Here is a 19924-nt window from a genome sequence, read left to right as displayed (position 1 = left end):
GTCCCCAGATAACTTCACTAACGTACCACCGAGACCGCCCTAAGCTTTCATTAAACGCAATGCAACGCTCTTTCTATTCGTTTTCTGTTTCTACGTAGGTAAAATGCTTTCCGTCAATCTAAAAGGATGGAAAATTGGCACAAAACACTCTGTGCATAGTTGTTTTTCACAAAGGAAAATCACAAACGAAACAGGCATTTCACCGGGTGTAGAGCACTAACGCCCCCTAGTGCCTCTAAATGCCAAGTGAACAGAGGCGCTTAATTAAATATCGAATCCCAGCTCTCTCCACTTGAGAGGGAGAGCAAGCCATTCTCAAGTGGAGGAGGGATGTTTTCAGCAGCTATCTGCAACATTCTCTGGACCTGGCCACTGTGTAGCTACAAAGAAACCTTTTGTCTGAGGAAACTAACTAAAGAAACTTGGAAGTGGAAAAAGCGAGAAAGAATGAGACAATACCCTTATCTTGGAGACTCATTCACTTATTCGGTCACTTACAAAATCAAATATCCACTACGTGTAGAGAGTACTGTGCTGAAAACCGCACAGGACACGGAGACGTACCCCCATTCGCAGGGAGGTTAGATACCAGAGAGGGAGACAAGATGTAGATTACCTTACGGCAGTTCCGCACCTGTCTTGTTAAACTGTTTACAGCTTCAGGGGAGAGAAGGGATCCAGAAATCGCTTGGATTCTCAGTGAAGTCTTCGCAGAGACGGAGGTGCAAAATAGGTGGACTGGAAGAAACAAAAAAATTAACCTCGTGGGTAGATATGAAACGGAGCAGAGGTGCACAGATATTTAGACCCCGTTTTTTCTTGAAACGTCTAGAAAGTGAAACTGAAGCCAAATTACGGAGGGCCTGGAGTGTCAGTCTTAGGAGCTTGGCCGTACGGGGTTGACAGCGGGTGCCACGGACGGCTCGGAAGAGGGCAAGGGCATAACCCAAGAGCCCTGGGAGGTGTAGGAGAGGTCGCAGCGAGGGAGGTAGAAAGGCATGCGATTCTCCGAAGCAGTCACCGTAACCCAGGTGTAAACTCATAAACGGTAGACGCGGAGTAAGGGCGACACAGACGGCAGGGAGGAGTACGAGGGACACTAGAAAGGAAAACGGTCGGGGCTTCACCAGGGATTGGGTGCATTCCTTTCTCCCTCTAACAGAGGTTATCAGTAACCGGGCTAGTCGCTGGGAATCAAGAGTAAGCAAAACAGGCGTGATCTCTTCTTCCTCACGGACCACGGGGTAAACTTACCTACCTGAAAGTGGATGCGAAAGGCGATGACGGCCATAAGCGAGAGGTGCGTGGTGTCACGTGAGCTACGGTAGGGAGACGAGATGAGTTGAGTAGGTAAGGGGACGCTTTCTTGACCAAGTGACACCTGAGAAGACATGAGAAGGGTGAGGCGGCATCAGTCAGCTGCAAACTAAACAGAGGGACACTTCCTGCAGAGGGGCAGCACGGGCAATGCACCGTTGTAAGTATGCAGGCCTGAGAGGAGGCGACTGTGGGCAGGATGATTGAGAATGAAAGGAAGGAGCTGCAAGACGAGGCCGCAGAGATCATGCTCCACCCTGCCCAGGGGATACCCTGCCCTGCGGACTAGCACATCCAGAGAGAGAGTACCAGTGCACAGCCAGATGACAAGCCTGCTCGACGATGCAAGCCAACGCTGCTTCTTTCACCAAGAAAGTCTTGCCTGGTAAACTAAACAGTGTATCCATAGAGCGGACACGTGATTTACATTCTGAAGCAGGCGCCCCGCCTTACGGAACAGCGACGGTTCTCAGGGGGGCCGGGCAGGAGACGCTCCGCGCGTCTGACCCAGGGACCCACCCGCCTGCGGGACCTCCGGCCGCCTCGCAGGAAGCTACGACGCCCAGTCCCACGGCTACCTGTGCAGCGAGGTGTACTCCGCAGACGCGTGCCACACACACTTCAAGTGGGAGGGCGGCCTGAGTGGCAAGGCGAGAGGCCGGCCTGCTGCGCAGACCAAGAAGGTGCTCTTCGGCCTGGGCCTAGGTGCTTGCGCCGCCCCCCTGGGCCTACCGGGCTCTGAGGGCCCTGCCCTGGACCCCCTGCCCCCCACCCCCCTTGGTTCAGTCACATCAGAGGTGGCCACACCCACACCCTCTGTGACCTCCGCGTTCCACCCTCCTGCAGCCCCGCCCGCCCCCCTCCGCCGGTTGCCCTGGGCTACCGAAGCTGCATCCTGGGGCCAGGGGGTTCCCAGGAGGCCAAGGGAAGACACGATGGCCTTCAATGAGTCGCAGAGGCCTTACGTGGCCTTGTGTGGTTGGGCTCACCTCTTACGTTTCAGTGAACTCTGCGAGAGGACAGGGACCTGCAGCCTCACAGTTGGGCTCCACGGTAAGGTGTGCGGGACAGACCTCAAACTGACCCACGGCATGGAACAACACCCGCCATCGAGAGGTCTACAAGAGAGCCGCTGCAGCTAGCCCACAGGTCCGAGAAAACTAGATTCTTCTTTATGTAAGTGAGTTTTGGGGAGATTTGTTGCAAAGCATTATCACAGCGAGAGCCGACGAGTACAACATTCTCCAAATCACTGCCATGTCCACGGCTGCCACCGTGCCTACGTGTAAGGCAACTGTGTCCTCGAACTTTGAGAACTCCTGAATGAATTCTCGGTGCCTCTCCAACACAATGTACGTGGCTAAGGTGTCCCCAGATAACTTCACTAACGTACCACCGAGACCGCCCTAAGCTTTCAGTAAACGCAATGCGACGCTCTTTCTATTCGTTTTCTGTTTCTACGTAGGTAAAATGCTTTCCGTCAATCTAAAAGGATGGAAAATTGGCACAAAACACTCTGTGCATAGTTGTTTTTCACAAAGGAAAATCCAAACGAAACAGGCATTTCACCGGGTGTAGAGCACTAACGCCCCCTAGTGCCTCTAAATGCCAAGTGAACAGAGGCGCTTAATTAAATATCGAATCCCAGCTCTCTCCGCTTGAGAGGGAGAGCAAGCCATTCTCAAGTGGAGGAGGGATGTTTTCAGCAGCTATCTGCAACATTCTCTGGACCTGGCCACTGTGTAGCTACAAAGAAACCTTTTGTCTGAGGAAACTAACTAAAGAAACTTGGAAGTGGAAAAAGCGAGAAAGAATGAGACAATACCCTTATCTTGGTGACTCATTCACTTATTCGGTCACTTACCAAATCAAATATCCACTACGTGTAGAGAGTACTGTGCTGAAAACCGCACAGGACACGGAGACGTACCCCCATTCGCAGGGAGGTTAGATACCAGAGAGGGAGACAAGATGTAGATTACCTTACGGCAGTTCCGCACCTGTCTTGTTAAACTGTTTACAGCTTCAGGGGAGAGAAGGGATCCAGAAATCGCTTGGATTCTCAGTGAAGTCTTCGCAGAGACGGAGGTGCAAAATAGGTGGACTGGAAGAAACAAAAAAATTAACCTCGTGGGTAGATATGAAACGGAGCAGAGGTGCACAGATATTTAGACCCCGTTTTTTCTTGAAAGGTCTAGAAAGTGAAACTGAAGCCAAATTACAGAGGGCCTGGAGTGTCAGTCTTAGGAGCTTGGCCGTACGGGGTTGACAGCGGGTGCCACGGACGGCTCGGAAGAGGGCAAGGGCATAACCCAAGAGCCCTGGGAGGTGTAGGAGAGGTCGCAGCGAGGGAGGTAGAAAGGCATGCGATTCTCCGAAGCAGTCACCGTAACCCAGGTGTAAACTCATAAACGGTAGACGCGGAGTAAGGGCGACACAGACGGCAGGGAGGAGTACGAGGGACACTAGAAAGGAAAACGGTCGGGGCTTCACCAGAGATTGGGTGCATTCCTTTCTCCCTCTAACAGAGGTATTCAGTAACCGGGCTAGTCGCTGGGAATCAAGAGTAAGCAAAAGAGGCGTGATCTCTTCTTCCTCACGGACCACGGGGTAAACTTACCTACCTGAAAGTGGATGCGAAAGGCGATGACGGCCATAAGCGAGAGGTGCGTGGTGTCACGTGAGCTACGGTAGGGAGACGAGATGAGTTGAGTAGGTAAGGGGACGCTTTCTTGACCAAGTGACACCTGAGAAGACATGAGAAGGGTGAGGCGGCATCAGTCAGCTGCAAACTAAACAGAGGGACACTTCCTGCAGAGGGGCAGCACGGGCAATGCGCCGTTGTAAGTATGCAGGCCTGAGAGGAGGCCACTGTGGGCAGGATGATTGAGAATGAAAGGAAGGAGCTGCAAGACGAGGCCGCAGAGATCACGCTCCACCCTGCCCAGGGGATGCCCTGCCCTGCGGACTAGCACACCCAGAGAGAGAGTACCAGTGCACAGCCAGATGACAAGCCTGCTCGAGGATGCAAGCCAACGCTGCTTCTTTCACCAAGAAAGTCTTGCCTGGTAAACTAAACAGCGTATCCATAGAGCGGACACGTGATTTACATTCTGAAGCAGGCGCCCCGCCTTACGGAACGGCGACGGTTCTCAGGGGGGCCGGGCAGGAGATGCTCCGCGCGTCTGACCCAGGGACCCACCCGCCTGCGGGACCTCCGGCCGCCTCGCAGGAAGCTACGACGCCCAGTCCCACGGCTACCTGTGCAGCGAGGTGTACTCCGCGGACGTGTGCCACACCCACTTCAAGTGGGAGGGCGGCCTGAGTGGCAAGGCGAGAGGCCGGCCTGCCGCGCAGACCAAGAAGGCGCTCTTCGGCCTGGGCCTAGGTGCTTGCGCCGCCCCCCTGGGCCTACCGGGCTCTGAGGGCCCTGCCCTGGACCCCCTGCCCCACCCCACCCTTGGTTCAGTCACAGCAGAGGTGGCCACACCCACACCCTCTGTGACCTCCGCGTTCCACCCTCCTGCAGCCCCGCCCGCCCCCCTCCGCCGGTTGCCCTGGGCTACCGAAGCTGCATCCTGGGGCCAGGGGGTTCCCAGGAGGCCAAGGGAAGACACGATGGCCTTCAATGAGTCGCAGAGGCCTTACGTGGCCTTGTGTGGTTGGGCTCACCTCTTACGTTTCAGTGAACTCTGCGAGAGGACAGGGACCTGCAGCCTCACAGTTGGGCTCCACGGTAAGGTGGGCGGGACAGACCTCAAACTGACCCACGGCATGGAGCAACACCCGCCATCGAGAGGTCTACAAGAGAGCCGCTGCAGCTAGCCCACAGGTCCGAGAAAACTAGATTCTTCTTTATGTAAGTGAGTTTTGGGGAGATTTGTTGCAAAGCATTATCACAGCAAGAGCCGACTAGTACAACATTCTCCAAATCACTGCCATGTCCACGGCTGCCACCGTGCCTACGTGTAAGGCAACTGTGTCCTCGAACTTTGAGAACTACTGAATGAATTCTCGGTGCCTCTCCAACACAATGTACGTGGCTAAGGTGTCCCCAGATAACTTCACTAACGTACCACCGAGACCGCCCTAAGCTTTCATTAAACGCAATGCAACGCTCTTTCTATTCGTTTTCTGTTTCTACGTAGGTAAAATGCTTTCCGTCAATCTAAAAGGATGGAAAATTGGCACAAAACACTCTGTGCATAGTTGTTTTTCACAAAGGAAAATCACAAACGAAACAGGCATTTCACCGGGTGTAGAGCACTAACGCCCCCTAGTGCCTCTAAATGCCAAGTGAACAGAGGCGCTTAATTAAATATCGAATCCCAGCTCTCTCCGCTTGAGAGGGAGAGCAAGCCATTCTCAAGTGGAGGAGGGATGTTTTCAGCAGCTATCTGCAACATTCTCTGGACCTGGCCACTGTGTAGCTACAAAGAAACCTTTTGTCTGAGGAAACTAACTAAAGAAACTTGGAAGTGGAAAAAGCGAGAAAGAATGAGACAATACCCTTATCTTGGTGACTCATTCACTTATTCGTTCACTTACCAAAGCAAATATCCACTACGTGTAGAGAGTACTGTGCTGAAAACCGCACAGGACACGGAGACGTACCCCCATTCGCAGGGAGGTTAGATACCAGAGAGGGAGACAAGATGTAGATTACCTTACGGCAGTTCCGCACCTGTCTTGTTAAACTGTTTACAGCTTCAGGGGAGAGAAGGGATCCAGAAATCGCTTGGATTCTCAGTGAAGTCTTCGCAGAGACGGAGGTGCAAAATAGGTGGACTGGAAGAAACAAAAAAATTAACCTCGTGGGTAGATATGAAACGGAGCAGAGGTGCACAGATATTTAGACCCCGTTCTTTCTTGAAACGTCTAGAAAGTGAAACTGAAGCCAAATTACGGAGGGCCTGGAGTGTCAGTCTTAGGAGCTTGGCCGTACGGGGTTGACAGCGGGTGCCACGGACGGCTCGGAAGAGGGCAAGGGCATAACCCAAGAGCCCTGGGAGGTGTAGGAGAGGTCGCAGCGAGGGAGGTAGAAAGGCATGCGATTCTCCGAAGCAGTCACCGTAACCCAGGTGTAAACTCATAAACGGTAGACGCGGAGTAAGGGCGACACAGACGGCAGGGAGGAGTACGAGGGACACTAGAAAGGAAAACGGTCGGGGCTTCACCAGGGATTGGGTGCATTCCTTTCTCCCTCTAACAGAGGTTATCAGTAACCGGGCTAGTCGCTGGGAATCAAGAGTAAGCAAAACAGGCGTGATCTCTTCTTCCTCACGGACCACGGGGTAAACTTACCTACCTGAAAGTGGATGCGAAAGGCGATGACGGCCATAAGCGAGAGGTGCGTGGTGTCACGTGAGCTACGGTAGGGAGACGAGATGAGTTGAGTAGGTAAGGGGACGCTTTCTTGACCAAGTGACACCTGAGAAGACATGAGAAGGGTGAGGCGGCATCAGTCAGCTGCAAACTAAACAGAGGGACACTTCCTGCAGAGGGGCAGCACGGGCAATGCACCGTTGTAAGTATGCAGGCCTGAGAGGAGGCGACTGTGGGCAGGATGATTGAGAATGAAAGGAAGGAGCTGCAAGACGAGGCCGCAGAGATCATGCTCCACCCTGCCCAGGGGATACCCTGCCCTGCGGACTAGCACATCCAGAGAGAGAGTACCAGTGCACAGCCAGATGACAAGCCTGCTCGAGGATGCAAGCCAACGCTGCTTCTTTCACCAAGAAAGTCTTGCCTGGTAAACTAAACAGTGTATCCATAGAGCGGACACGTGATTTACATTCTGAAGCAGGCGCCCCGCCTTACGGAACGGCGACGGTTCTCATGGGGGCCGGGCAGGAGACGCTCCGCGCGTCTGACCCAGGGACCCACCCGCCTGCGGGACCTCCGGCCGCCTCGCAGGAAGCTACGACGCCCAGTCCCACGGCTACCTGTGCAGCGAGGTGTACTCCGCAGACGCGTGCCACACACACTTCAAGTGGGAGGGCGGCCTGAGTGGCAAGGCGAGAGGCCGGCCTGCTGCGCAGACCAAGAAGGTGCTCTTCGGCCTGGGCCTAGGTGCTTGCGCCGCCCCCCTGGGCCTACCGGGCTCTGAGGGCCCTGCCCTGGACCCCCTGCCCCCCACCCCCCTTGGTTCAGTCACATCAGAGGTGGCCACACCCACACCCTCTGTGACCTCCGCGTTCCACCCTCCTGCAGCCCCGCCCGCCCCCCTCCGCCGGTTGCCCTGGGCTACCGAAGCTGCATCCTGGGGCCAGGGGTTTCCCAGGAGGCCAAGGGAAGACACGATGGCCTTCAATGAGTCGCAGAGGCCTTACGTGGCCTTGTGTGGTTGGGCTCACCTCTTACGTTTCAGTGAACTCTGCGAGAGGACAGGGACCTGCAGCCTCACAGTTGGGCTCCACGGTAAGGTGTGCGGGACAGACCTCAAACTGACCCACGGCATGGAACAACACCCGCCATCGAGAGGTCTACAAGAGAGCCGCTGCAGCTAGCCCACAGGTCCGAGAAAACTAGATTCTTCTTTATGTAAGTGAGTTTTGGGGAGATTTGTTGCAAAGCATTATCACAGCGAGAGCCGACGAGTACAACATTCTCCAAATCACTGCCATGTCCACGGCTGCCACCGTGCCTACGTGTAAGGCAACTGTGTCCTCGAACTTTGAGAACTCCTGAATGAATTCTCGGTGCCTCTCCAACACAATGTACGTGGCTAAGGTGTCCCCAGATAACTTCACTAACGTACCACCGAGACCGCCCTAAGCTTTCAGTAAACGCAATGCGACGCTCTTTCTATTCGTTTTCTGTTTCTACGTAGGTAAAATGCTTTCCGTCAATCTAAAAGGATGGAAAATTGGCACAAAACACTCTGTGCATAGTTGTTTTTCACAAAGGAAAATCACAAACGAAACAGGCATTTCACCGGGTGTAGAGCACTAACGCCCCCTAGTGCCTCTAAATGCCAAGTGAACAGAGGCGCTTAATTAAATATCGAATCCCAGCTCTCTCCGCTTGAGAGGGAGAGCAAGCCATTCTCAAGTGGAGGAGGGATGTTTTCAGCAGCTATCTGCAACATTCTCTGGACCTGGCCACTGTGTAGCTACAAAGAAACCTTTTGTCTGAGGAAACTAACTAAAGAAACTTGGAAGTGGAAAAAGCGAGAAAGAATGAGACAATACCCTTATCTTGGTGACTCATTCACTTATTCGGTCACTTACCAAATCAAATATCCACTACGTGTAGAGAGTACTGTGCTGAAAACCGCACAGGACACGGAGACGTACCCCCATTCGCAGGGAGGTTAGATACCAGAGAGGGAGACAAGATGTAGATTACCTTACGGCAGTTCCGCACCTGTCTTGTTAAACTGTTTACAGCTTCAGGGGAGAGAAGGGATCCAGAAATCGCTTGGATTCTCAGTGAAGTCTTCGCAGAGACGGAGGTGCAAAATAGGTGGACTGGAAGAAACAAAAAAATTAACCTCGTGGGTAGATATGAAACGGAGCAGAGGTGCACAGATATTTAGACCCCGTTTTTTCTTGAAAGGTCTAGAAAGTGAAACTGAAGCCAAATTACGGAGGGCCTGGAGTGTCAGTCTTAGGAGCTTGGCCGTACGGGGTTGACAGCGGGTGCCACGGACGGCTCGGAAGAGGGCAAGGGCATAACCCAAGAGCCCTGGGAGGTGTAGGAGAGGTCGCAGCGAGGGAGGTAGAAAGGCATGCGATTCTCCGAAGCAGTCACCGTAACCCAGGTGTAAACTCATAAACGGTAGACGCGGAGTAAGGGCGACACAGACGGCAGGGAGGAGTACGAGGGACACTAGAAAGGAAAACGGTCGGGGCTTCACCAGGGATTGGGTGCATTCCTTTCTCCCTCTAACAGAGGTATTCAGTAACCGGGCTAGTCGCTGGGAATCAAGAGTAAGCAAAAGAGGCGTGATCTCTTCTTCCTCACGGACCACGGGGTAAACTTACCTACCTGAAAGTGGATGCGAAAGGCGATGACGGCCATAAGCGAGAGGTGCGTGGTGTCACGTGAGCTACGGTAGGGAGACGAGATGAGTTGAGTAGGTAAGGGGACGCTTTCTTGACCAAGTGACACCTGAGAAGACATGAGAAGGGTGAGGCGGCATCAGTCAGCTGCAAACTAAACAGAGGGACACTTCCTGCAGAGGGGCAGCACGGGCAATGCGCCGTTGTAAGTATGCAGGCCTGAGAGGAGGCCACTGTGGGCAGGATGATTGAGAATGAAAGGAAGGAGCTGCAAGACGAGGCCGCAGAGATCACGCTCCACCCTGCCCAGGGGATGCCCTGCCCTGCGGACTAGCACACCCAGAGAGAGAGTACCAGTGCACAGCCAGATGACAAGCCTGCTCGAGGATGCAAGCCAACGCTGCTTCTTTCACCAAGAAAGTCTTGCCTGGTAAACTAAACAGCGTATCCATAGAGCGGACACGTGATTTACATTCTGAAGCAGGCGCCCCGCCTTACGGAACGGCGACGGTTCTCAGGGGGGCCGGGCAGGAGATGCTCCGCGCGTCTGACCCAGGGACCCACCCGCCTGCGGGACCTCCGGCCGCCTCGCAGGAAGCTACGACGCCCAGTCCCACGGCTACCTGTGCAGCGAGGTGTACTCCGCGGACGTGTGCCACACCCACTTCAAGTGGGAGGGCGGCCTGAGTGGCAAGGCGAGAGGCCGGCCTGCCGCGCAGACCAAGAAGGCGCTCTTCGGCCTGGGCCTAGGTGCTTGCGCCGCCCCCCTGGGCCTACCGGGCTCTGAGGGCCCTGCCCTGGACCCCCTGCCCCACCCCACCCTTGGTTCAGTCACAGCAGAGGTGGCCACACCCACACCCTCTGTGACCTCCGCGTTCCACCCTCCTGCAGCCCCGCCCGCCCCCCTCCGCCGGTTGCCCTGGGCTACCGAAGCTGCATCCTGGGGCCAGGGGGTTCCCAGGAGGCCAAGGGAAGACACGATGGCCTTCAATGAGTCGCAGAGGCCTTACGTGGCCTTGTGTGGTTGGGCTCACCTCTTACGTTTCAGTGAACTCTGCGAGAGGACAGGGACCTGCAGCCTCACAGTTGGGCTCCACGGTAAGGTGTGCGGGACAGACCTCAAACTGACCCACGGCATGGAGCAACACCCGCCATCGAGAGGTCTACAAGAGAGCCGCTGCAGCTAGCCCACAGGTCCGAGAAAACTAGATTCTTCTTTATGTAAGTGAGTTTTGGGGAGATTTGTTGCAAAGCATTATCACAGCAAGAGCCGACTAGTACAACATTCTCCAAATCACTGCCATGTCCACGGCTGCCACCGTGCCTACGTGTAAGGCAACTGTGTCCTCGAACTTTGAGAACTACTGAATGAATTCTCGGTGCCTCTCCAACACAATGTACGTGGCTAAGGTGTCCCCAGATAACTTCACTAACGTACCACCGAGACCGCCCTAAGCTTTCATTAAACGCAATGCAACGCTCTTTCTATTCGTTTTCTGTTTCTACGTAGGTAAAATGCTTTCCGTCAATCTAAAAGGATGGAAAATTGGCACAAAACACTCTGTGCATAGTTGTTTTTCACAAAGGAAAATCACAAACGAAACAGGCATTTCACCGGGTGTAGAGCACTAATGCCCCCTAGTGCCTCTAAATGCCAAGTGAACAGAGGCGCTTAATTAAATATCGAATCCCAGCTCTCTCCGCTTGAGAGGGAGAGCAAGCCATTCTCAAGTGGAGGAGGGATGTTTTCAGCAGCTATCTGCAACATTCTCTGGACCTGGCCACTGTGTAGCTACAAAGAAACCTTTTGTCTGAGGAAACTAACTAAAGAAACTTGGAAGTGGAAAAAGCGAGAAAGAATGAGACAATACCCTTATCTTGGTGACTCATTCACTTATTCGGTCACTTACCAAAGCAAATATCCACTACGTGTAGAGAGTACTGTGCTGAAAACCGCACAGGACACGGAGACGTACCCCCATTCGCAGGGAGGTTAGATACCAGAGAGGGAGACAAGATGTAGATTACCTTACGGCAGTTCCGCACCTGTCTTGTTAAACTGTTTACAGCTTCAGGGGAGAGAAGGGATCCAGAAATCGCTTGGATTCTCAGTGAAGTCTTCGCAGAGACGGAGGTGCAAAATAGGTGGACTGGAAGAAACAAAAAAATTAACCTCGTGGGTAGATATGAAACGGAGCAGAGGTGCACAGATATTTAGACCCCGTTTTTTCTTGAAACGTCTAGAAAGTGAAACTGAAGCCAAATTACGGAGGGCCTGGAGTGTCAGTCTTAGGAGCCTGGCCGTACGGGGTTGACAGCGGGTGCCACGGACGGCTCGGAAGAGGGCAAGGGCATAACCCAAGAGCCCTGGGAGGTGTAGGAGAGGTCGCAGCGAGGGAGGTAGAAAGGCATGCGATTCTCCGAAGCAGTCACCGTAACCCAGGTGTAAACTCATAAACGGTAGACGCGGAGTAAGGGCGACACAGACGGCAGGGAGGAGTACGAGGGACACTAGAAAGGAAAACGGTCGGGGCTTCACCAGGGATTGGGTGCATTCCTTTCTCCCTCTAACAGAGGTTATCAGTAACCGGGCTAGTCGCTGGGAATCAAGAGTAAGCAAAACAGGCGTGATCTCTTCTTCCTCACGGACCACGGGGTAAACTTACCTACCTGAAACTGGATGCGAAAGGCGATGACGGCCATAAGCGAGAGGTGCGTGGTGTCACGTGAGCTACGGTAGGGAGACGAGATGAGTTGAGTAGGTAAGGGGACGCTTTCTTGACCAAGTGACACCTGAGAAGACATGAGAAGGGTGAGGCGGCATCAGTCAGCTGCAAACTAAACAGAGGGACACTTCCTGCAGAGGGGCAGCACGGGCAATGCGCCGTTGTAAGTATGCAGGCCTGAGAGGAGGCCACTGTGGGCAGGATGATTGAGAATGAAAGGAAGGAGCTGCAAGACGAGGCCGCAGAGATCACGCTCCACCCTGCCCAGGGGATGCCCTGCCCTGCGGACTAGCACACCCAGAGAGAGAGTACCAGTGCACAGCCAGATGACAAGCCTGCTCGAGGATGCAAGCCAACGCTGCTTCTTTCACCAAGAAAGTCTTGCCTGGTAAACTAAACAGCGTATCCATAGAGCGGACACGTGATTTACATTCTGAAGCAGGCGCCCCGCCTTACGGAACGGCGATGGTTCTCAGGGGGGCCGGGCAGGAGACGCTCCGCGCGTCTGTCACAGGGATCCACCCGCCTGCGGGACCTCCGGCCGCCTCGCAGGAAGCTACGACGCCCAGTCCCACGGCTACCTGTGCAGCGAGGTGTACTCCGCGGACGCGTGCCACACACACTTCAAGTGGGAGGGCGGCCTGAGTGGCAAGGCGAGAGGCCGGCCTGCTGCGCAGACCAAGAAGGTGCTCTTCAGCCTGGGCCTAGGTGCTTGCGCCGCACCCCTGGGCCTACCGGGCTCTGAGGGCCCTTCCCTGGACCCCCTGCCCCCCACCCCCCTTGGTTCAGTCACATCAGAGGTGGCCACACCCACACCCTCTGTGACCTCCGCGTTCCACCCTCCTGCAGCCCCGCCCGCCCCCCTCCGCTGGTTGCCCTGGGCTACCGAAGCTGCATCCTGGGGCCAGGGGGTTCCCAGGAGGCCAAGGGAAGACACGATGGCCTTCAATGAGTCGCAGAGGCCTTACGTGGCCTTGTGTGGTTGGGCTCACCTCTTACGTTTCAGTGAACTCTGCGAGAGGACAGGGACCTGCAGCCTCACAGTTGGGCTCCACGGTAAGGTGTGCGGGAAAGACCTCAAACTGACCCACGGCATGGAACAACACCCGCCATCGAGAGGTCTACAAGAGAGCCGCTGCAGCTAGCCCACAGGTCCGAGAAAACTAGATTCTTCTTTATGTAAGTGAGTTTTGGGGAGATTTGTTGCAAAGCATTATCACAGCAAGAGCCGACGAGTACAACATTCTCCAAATCACTGCCATGTCCACGGCTGCCACCGTGCCTACGTGTAAGGCAACTGTGTCCTCGAACTTTGAGAACTCCTGAATGAATTCTCGGTGCCTCTCCAACACAATGTACGTGGCTAAGGTGTCCCCAGATAACTTCACTAACGTACCACCGAGACCGCCCTAAGCTTTCATTAAACGCAATGCAACGCTCTTTCTATTCGTTTTCTGTTTCTACGTAGGTAAAATGCTTTCCATCAATCTAAAAGGATGGAAAATTGGCACAAAACACTCTGTGCATAGTTGTTTTTCACAAAGGAAAATCACAAACGAAACAGGCATTTCACCGGGTGTAGAGCACTAACGCCCCCTAGTGCCTCTAAATGCCAAGTGAACAGAGGCGCTTAATTAAATATCGAATCCCAGCTCTCTCCGCTTGAGAGGGAGAGCAAGCCATTCTCAAGTGGAGGAGGGATGTTTTCAGCAGCTATCTGCAACATTCTCTGGACCTGGCCACTGTGTAGCTACAAAGAAACCTTTTGTCTGAGGAAACTAACTAAAGAAACTTGGAAGTGGAAAAAGCGAGAAAGAATGAGACAATACCCTTATCTTGGTGACTCATTCACTTATTCGTTCACTTACCAAATCAAATACCCACTACGTGTAGAGAGTACTGTGCTGAAAACCGCACAGAACACGGAGACGTACCCCCATTCGCAGGGAGGTTAGATACCAGAGAGGGAGACAAGATGTAGATTACCTTACGGCAGTTCCGCACCTGTCTTGTTAAACTGTTTACAGCTTCAGGGGAGAGAAGGGATCCAGAAATCGCTTGGATTCTCAGTGAAGTCTTCGCAGAGACGGAGGTGCAAAATAGGTGGACTGGAAGAAACAAAAAAATTAACCTCGTGGGTAGATATGAAACGGAGCAGAGGTGCACAGATATTTAGACCCCGTTCTTTCTTGAAACGTCTAGAAAGTGAAACTGAAGCCAAATTACGGAGGGCCTGGAGTGTCAGTCTTAGGAGCTTGGCCGTACGGGGTTGACAGCGGGTGCCACGGACGGCTCGGAAGAGGGCAAGGGCATAACCCAAGAGCCCTGGGAGGTGTAGGAGAGGTCGCAGCGAGGGAGGTAGAAAGGCATGCGATTCTCCGAAGCAGTCACCGTAACCCAGGTGTAAACTCATAAACGGTAGACGCGGAGTAAGGGCGACACAGACGGCAGGGAGGAGTACGAGGGACACTAGAAAGGAAAACGGTCGGGGCTTCACCAGGGATTGGATGCATTCCTTTCTCCCTCTAACAGAGGTTATCAGTAACCGGGCTAGTCGCTGGGAATCAAGAGTAAGCAAAACAGGCGTGATCTCTTCTTCCTCACGGGCCACGGGGTAAACTTACCTACCTGAAAGTGGAGGCGAAAGGCGATGACGGCCATAAGCGAGAGGTGCGTGGTGTCACGTGAGCTACGGTAGGGAGACGAGATGAGTTGAGTAGGTAAGGGGACGCTTTCTTGACCAAGTGACACCTGAGAAGACATGAGAAGGGTGAGGCGGCATCAGTCAGCTGCAAACTAAACAGAGGGACACTTCCTGCAGAGGGGCAGCACGGGCAATGCGCCGTTGTAAGTATGCAGGCCTGAGAGGAGGCCACTGTGGGCAGGATGATTGAGAATGAAAGGAAGGAGCTGCAAGACGAGGCCGCAGAGATCACGCTCCACCCTGCCCAGGGGATGCCCTGCCCTGCGGACTAGCACACCCAGAGAGAGAGTACCAGTGCACAGCCAGATGACAAGCCTGCTCGAGGATGCAAGCCAACGCTGCTTCTTTCACCAAGAAAGTCTTGCCTGGTAAACTAAACAGCGTATCCATAGAGCGGACACGTGATTTACATTCTGAAGCAGGCGCCCCGCCTTACGGAACGGCGACGGTTCTCAGGGGGGCCGGGCAGGAGACGCTCCGCGCGTCTGTCACAGGGATCCACCCGCCTGCGGGACCTCCGGCCGCCTCGCAGGAAGCTACGACGCCCAGTCCCACGGCTACCTGTGCAGCGAGGTGTACTCCGCGGACGCGTGCCACACACACTTCAAGTGGGAGGGCGGCCTGAGTGGCAAGGCGAGAGGCCGGCCTGCTGCGCAGATCAAGAAGGTGCTCTTCGGCCTGGGCCTAGGTGCTTGCGCCGCACCCCTGGGCCTACCGGGCTCTGAGGGCCCTTCCCTGGACCCCCTGCCCCCCACCCCCCTTGGTTCAGTCACATCAGAGGTGGCCACACCCACACCCTCTGTGACCTCCGCGTTCCACCCTCCTGCAGCCCCGCCCGCCCCCCTCCGCCGGTTGCCCTGGGCTACCGAAGCTGCATCCTGGGGCCAGGGGGTTCCCAGGAGGCCAAGGGAAGACACGATGGCCTTCAATGAGTCGCAGAGGCCTTACGTGGCCTTGTGTGGTTGGGCTCACCTCTTACGTTTCAGTGAACTCTGCGAGAGGACAGGGACCTGCAGCCTCACAGTTGGGCTCCACGGTAAGGTGTGCGGGAAAGACCTCAAACTGACCCACGGCATGGAACAACACCCGCCATCGAGAGGTCTACAAGAGAGCCGCTGCAGCTAGCCCACAGGTCCGAGAAAACTAGATTCTTCTTTATGTAAGTGAGTTTTGGGGAGATTTGTTGCAAAGCATTATCACAGCAAGAGCCGACGAGTACAACATTCTCCAAATCACTGCCATGTCCACGGCTGCCACCGTGCCTACTTGTAAGGCAACTGTGTCCTCGAACTTTGAGAACTCCTGAATGAATTCTCGGTGCCTCTCCAACACAATGTACGTGGCTAAGGTGTCCCCAGATAACTTCACTAACGTACCACCGAGACCGCCCTAAGCTTTCATTAAACGCAATGCAACGCTCTTTCTATTCGTTTTCTGTTTCTACGTAGGTAAAATGCTTTCCGTCAATCTAAAAGGATGGAAAATTGGCACAAAACACTCTGTGCATAGTTGTTTTTCACAAAGGAAAATCACAAACGAAACAGGCATTTCACCGGGTGTAGAGCACTAACGCCCCCTAGTGCCTCTAAATGCCAAGTGAACAGAGGCGCTTAATTAAGTATCGAATCCCAGCTCTCTCCGCTTGAGAGGGAGAGCAAGCCATTCTCAAGTGGAGGAGGGATGTTTTCAGCAGCTATCTGCAACATTCTCTGGACCTGGCCACTGTGTAGCTACAAAGAAACCTTTTGTCTGAGGAAACTAACTAAAGAAACTTGGAAGTGGAAAAAGCGAGAAAGAATGAGACAATACCCTTATCTTGGTGACTCATTCACTTATTCGGTCACTTACCAAATCAAATATCCACTACGTGTAGAGAGTACTGTGCTGAAAACCGCACAGAACACGGAGACGTACCCCCATTCGCAGGGAGGTTAGATACCAGAGAGGGAGACAAGATGTAGATTACCTTACGGCAGTTCCGCACCTGTCTTGTTAAACTGTTTACAGCTTCAGGGGAGAGAAGGGATCCAGAAATCGCTTGGATTCTCAGTGAAGTCTTCGCAGAGACGGAGGTGCAAAATAGGTGGACTGGAAGAAACAAAAAAATTAACCTCGTGGGTAGATATGAAACGGAGCAGAGGTGCACAGATATTTAGACCCCGTTCTTTCTTGAAACGTCTAGAAAGTGAAACTGAAGCCAAATTACGGAGGGCCTGGAGTGTCAGTCTTAGGAGCTTGGCCGTACGGGGTTGACAGCGGGTGCCACGGACGGCTCGGAAGAGGGCAAGGGCATAACCCAAGAGCCCTGGGAGGTGTAGGAGAGGTCGCAGCGAGGGAGGTAGAAAGGCATGCGATTCTCCGAAGCAGTCACCGTAACCCAGGTGTAAACTCATAAACGGTAGACGCGGAGTAAGGGCGACACAGACGGCAGGGAGGAGTACGAGGGACACTAGAAAGGAAAACGGTCGGGGCTTCACCAGGGATTGGGTGCATTCCTTTCTCCCTCTAACAGAGGTTATCAGTAACCGGGCTAGTCGCTGGGAATCAATAGTAAGCAAAAGAGGCGTGATCTCTTCTTCCTCACGGGCCACGGGGTAAACTTACCTACCTGAAAGTGGATGCGAAAGGCGATGACGGCCATAAGCGAGAGGTGCGTGGTGTCACGTGAGCTACGGTAGGGAGACGAGATGAGTTGAGTAGGTAAGGGGACGCTTTCTTGACCAAGTGACACCTGAGAAGACATGAGAAGGGTGAGGCGGCATCAGTCAGCTGCAAACTAAACAGAGGGACACTTCCTGCAGAGGGGCAGCACGGGCAATGCGCCGTTGTAAGTATGCAGGCCTGAGAGGAGGCCACTGTGGGCAGGATGATTGAGAATGAAAGGAAGGAGCTGCAAGACGAGGCCGCAGAGATCACGCTCCACCCTGCCCAGGGGATGCCCTGCCCTGCGGACTAGCACACCCAGAGAGAGAGTACCAGTGCACAGCCAGATGACAAGCCTGCTCGACGATGCAAGCCAACGCTGCTTCTTTCACCAAGAAAGTCTTGCCTGGTAAACTAAACAGCGTATCCATAGAGCGGACACGTGATTTACATTCGGAAGCAGGCGCCCCACCTTACGGAACGGCGACGGTTCTCAGGGGGGCCGGGCAGGAGCCGCTCCGCACGTCTGTCCCAGGGACCCACCCGCCTGCGGGACCTCCGGCCGCCTCGCAGGAAGCTACGACGACCAGTCCCACGGCTACCTGTGCAGCGAGGTGCACTCCGCGGATGCGTGCCACACACACTTCAAGAGGGAGGGCGGCCTGAGTGGCAAGGGGAGAGGCCGGCCTGCCGCGCAGACCAAGAAGGCGCCCTTCGGCCTGGGCCTAGGTGCTTGCGCCGCCCCCCTGGGCCTACCGGGCTCTGAGGGCCCTGCCCTGGACCCCCAGCCCCCCACCCACGCCCTTGGTTCAGTCACAGCAGAGGTGGCCACACCCACACCCTCTGTGACCTCCGCGTTCCACCCTCCTGCAGCCCCGCCCGCCCCCTTCCGCTGGTTGCCCTGGGCTACCGAAGCTGCATCCTGGGGCCAGGGGGTTCCCAGGAGGCCAAGGGAAGACACGATGGCCTTCAATGAGTCGCAGAGGCCTTACGTGGCCTTGTGTGGTTGGGCTCACCTCTTACGTTTCAGTGAACTCGGCGAGAGGACAGGGACCTGCAGCCTCACAGTTGGGCTCCACGGTAAGGTGTGCGGGACAGACCTCAAACTGACCCACGGCATGGAGCAACACCCGCCATCGAGAGGTCTACAAGAGAGCCGCTGCAGCTAGCCCACAGGTCCGAGAAAACTAGATTCTTCTTTATGTAAGTGAGTTTTGGGGAGATTTGTTGCAAAGCATTATCACAGCGAGAGCCGACTAGTACAACATTCTCCAAATCACTGCCATGTCCACGGCTGCCACCGTGCCTACGTGTAAGGCAACTGTGTCCTCGAACTTTGAGAACTCCTGAATGAATTCTCGGTGCCTCTCCAACACAATGTACGTGGCTAAGGTGTCCCCAGATAACTTCACTAACGTACCACCGAGACCGCCCTAAGCTTTCATTAAACGCAATGCAACGCTCTTTCTATTCGTTTTCTGTTTCTACGTAGGTAAAATGCTTTCCGTCAATCTAAAAGGATGGAAAATTGGCACAAAACACTCTGTGCATAGTTTTTTTTCACAAAGGAAAATCACAAACGAAACAGGCATTTCACCGGGTGTAGAGCACTAACGCCCCCTAGTGCCTCTAAATGCCAAGTGAACAGAGGCGCTTAATTAAATATCGAATCCCAGCTCTCTCCGCTTGAGAGGGAGAGCAAGCCATTCTCAAGTGGAGGAGGGATGTTTCCAGCAGCTATCTGCAACATTCTCTGGACCTGGCCACTGTGTAGCTACAAAGAAACCTTTTGTCTGAGGAAACTAACTAAAGAAACTTGGAAGTGGAAAAAGCGAGAAAGAATGAGACAATACCCTTATCTTGGTGACTCATTCACTTATTCGGTCACTTACCAAATCAAATATTCACTACGTGTAGAGAGTACTGTGCTGAAAACCGCACAGAACACGGAGACGTACCCCCATTCGCAGGGAGGTTAGATACCAGAGAGGGAGACAAGATGTAGATTACCTTACGGCAGTTCCGCACCTGTCTTGTTAAACTGTTTACAGCTTCAGGGGAGAGAAGGGATCCAGAAATCGCTTGGATTCTCAGTGAAGTCTTCGCAGAGACGGAGGTGCAAAATAGGTGGACTGGAAGAAACAAAAAAATTAACCTCGTGGGTAGATATGAAACGGAGCAGAGGTGCACAGATATTTAGACCCCGTTCTTTCTTGAAACGTCTAGAAAGTGAAACTGAAGCCAAATTACGGAGGGCCTGGAGTGTCAGTCTTAGGAGCTTGGCCGTACGGGGTTGACAGCGGGTGCCACGGACGGCTCGGAAGAGGGCAAGGGCATAACCCAAGAGCCCTGGGAGGTGTAGGAGAGGTCGCAGCGAGGGAGGTAGAAAGGCATGCGATTCTCCGAAGCAGTCACCGTAACCCAGGTGTAAACTCATAAACGGTAGACGCGGAGTAAGGGCGACACAGACGGCAGGGAGGAGTACGAGGGACACTAGAAAGGAAAACGGTCGGGGCTTCACCAGGGAT

Source organism: Leucopleurus acutus (assembly GCF_964270905.1).
Source record: "Leucopleurus acutus genome assembly, chromosome: 2".
NCBI lineage: Eukaryota > Metazoa > Chordata > Mammalia > Artiodactyla > Delphinidae > Leucopleurus > Leucopleurus acutus.
Note: the sequence above shows the minus strand (reverse complement) of the source record.